The 2701-nt window shown below is 59.2% G+C and overlaps 1 protein-coding gene across 1 annotated transcript in view; it reads left to right on the top strand.

Moving 5' to 3' along the window:
• The first annotated feature begins 2480 nt into the window (after positions 1-2480).
• Positions 2481-2701, top strand: part of CDHR2 (cadherin related family member 2) — a 33642-nt gene continuing 33421 nt past the window's right edge. The window contains exon 1 of the mRNA XM_006158883.1: positions 2481-2550. The gene's annotated coding sequence lies outside the window, so the exon portion shown is untranslated. The remainder of the gene's footprint in view (positions 2551-2701) is intronic.

The following is a 2701-nucleotide window of genomic DNA, read 5'->3' as shown; positions in this document are numbered from 1 at the left end:
ACGCTGCAATCCCTTCTCCTCCATTCTCCTCTTGGGATCTTGGGCACGCACGCACAAGTGCCCGGCGGGGGTTTAAGCTGCCATGTCCGGGACTCGAACCGTGGTCAACCACATGGGAGTCCAGCGACATGGCCATTACACTGACTGCTGGTCCCACGGCTGATGTGTTTTGATGGTCTAGTTTAAATCTGGAGGGCTGGGAACAAACTCCCCTGTTAGAGTACGTGGCCACGGCATGACCTGGTACTTGTCTGCCGAGTGTGAATCAGATGTGACCCCTGCCCATGAAGACAGGGCTGCCCAGTGGTGACAACAAGGCAGGGGCTTGTGACTTAAGAGGTTGAGGTTCAGCTCCCGGTCCGCCCTAAGAGCTGGGCTCCATGGTGCACACCTGAGGGCCAGCTAGGCGGGAGGCTGAGGCGGGAGGATTGATGGTGAGGCATGTCTAAGAAAACACCACACACACACACACACACACACACACACACACACGAGAGTTGGGAAATGGTGGGAGCCCAGGGGAGTTGGGGTGTCCCCATGCTGGGAGCAGAGTCTTGATTATCTTCTTTTATCCTCACAAGAATCCCATGAAGTAGGTCACACTGTTTTTGAAATATCTGATACCGAGCTGCAGTGAGGAGGAGGGACTCCGAGAGCTCAGTACGAGGGTAGCCCAGCCAGTTCAGACTCTGGCCTCTCTGTGCCCCTTAGCATCAGGTATGGTGCTGTAGGGACAGAGACCTCCTGTCTGAGGGCAGATTATAGTCAGGATGAGACCAACGTTCCTGCTAACCAGGGGAAAGGGGAATATTTGCTCAGTAGCTGAAGGACCCTGTAGTTGATAATTTGGGGTGTAGCCGATCTGGGTGCTGATACAAAGTCACGAGGAGCCCCAAGCTTCCCACTTCTTAGCTCTGCCTTCCTCAGCCTTCGGACACTCCTCATCCCACTTCACCCTCGTGCCAGCACAGGACCGCTCTCAGGAGCCCAGAGTCACTCTCACCAGGACATCCCAGCAGGGAGGAGAGAGGTTCTCCTCTCACCTGTTCATTTGAGTCCCATTGGTTCTTTTTATTTTTTTAAGGGTTATTTTATTTAACTTTATTATTGTCATTTTTCAGTTTGATCAGAGAGAGACAGAGAAAGAGAGAGAGGGAAAGTGAGAAAGCAAGCTACCAGGTCTGGGACTTGAACCGCGGTCAGCCGTGTAGGGTCCAGTGCCAGTAACCACCACCACCACCTCCTCGTTGGTTCTTACGGACCAGCTTTGGCTCTGTGCTCAAGCCCAGTGCAATTGCCGTGGCCAGGGAGGGCAGCGCTCTGGCCGGCCAGGTCCCCCACGTGCCCGCTGTGGAGTGAGGGAAGGTTCCCAAAGGAAAACGAGGGTATTGTTACCAGGGGCAGGGGAGGGCTGCTGCACACCTGGAACCTCACTGCCCACTGTGGGGGGCACAGGGAAGACTTTCTGGGGTGCACGGTGGTGGGCGGGTGGGGCGAGGTGGAGGAAGATACCTTTCCCGGGTGGCGATGGGGAGGGCACAGGTGAGCACCTGGCCCTGCTGCCTTTCCCTGTGACAGGGCCTGGACCTTGAGGTCAGAGGTGGCTCCGACTCACAGTTCCTCCTCAGGCTCCTCCTCCCTCGCATGGGCCTGATGGTACAGGTCCACCTGTCCCAGGTGACAGCAGGCAGCTGGGAGCTCCTGACACAAAGCACGCAGTAGGTGCTCAGGAAGTGCTGAGTCCAGTGCTTCTGGGAGGCACGTGGGCAGCCTTCCCCAGGACTTCCCTGGGGCCAGAGATATGGTTCCTGGGGTTTGCACGTCCTGACCTCTGGCGTCTCTGGGGCTTACTGAGCGAGTGCCATCTACCTCCTAGCTCCCAGTGGGCAAGGAGAGGGGCAGCGACCCCCCAGGCCACCCGGCTAGAAAGCGGGAGAATGTGACCTTGTGCCTCTCTCCTGTCTGCAGGGAGTGGGTGGGGAAGAGCTGGGGGCTCAGTCCCTGCTGGGAGGCCACCCATCAGGACGGTGTTCAGCAACGAGGGGTGGGTGAGGCTCCTGGGGAGGGCCTCTGTGGGAAGAAATACCCGCAGGCCCTAGTGCGTCACCGCAGCTCAGGGCGCCCTCACTCCTCAGCGTGGACCTCCCAGGGGCTTGTCCCGGAGTCCCCGTGTTTGTCCTAACACTGTTTGGCTGGCTCCCTTCCTGATGTGTCCCCCTCACCTCCACAGGTCACCTGTCATTGAACAGAGGTCCCCCAATGTGGCCCTCCAACTGCTACCCTCCCGCTTGGGCTGCGTCCCTAGTCCCCTGGGCTCCTGGGAGACTGCGAGCCCTGTCACTTCGGTCCCTCCCTCCCACCTCCCTGCCCTCTGGCTTTGGTCAGTGTCTCCGGAGGAGTCTGTCCCCTCCAGGAGGTGCGGTCTCTGGTGGGTTAATGATTGCTCAGGGGAGGTGGAGACAGTGCCAAAGTCTGTCAGCTGCGGCTCCCTGCAGCTCAGACGTGCCACCTGTGCTCATTCACCGCCTCTGCGGCCCCTGTGGGGCACAGGTAGGGACCATGCGGCTCAGCTGCGGCAGGGACGGGGGTGTCCTGGCAGGAGTAGGGAGGGGCAATTGGGGCCAAGGCGAGCTTGGGCGTCTTTAGGGTCCCCACAACTGGTGGTGTGGCTGGACACTGGGTCGGAGAGTCCTGGGGCTGA

The sequence above is a fragment of the Tupaia chinensis genome, unplaced genomic scaffold, assembly GCF_000334495.1.
Source record: "Tupaia chinensis unplaced genomic scaffold, TupChi_1.0 Scaffold000612_1, whole genome shotgun sequence".
Lineage (NCBI taxonomy): Eukaryota > Metazoa > Chordata > Mammalia > Scandentia > Tupaiidae > Tupaia > Tupaia belangeri.
The sequence above is the reverse complement of the archived record's forward strand: the minus strand, read 5'-3'. Positions and strand labels throughout refer to the sequence as shown.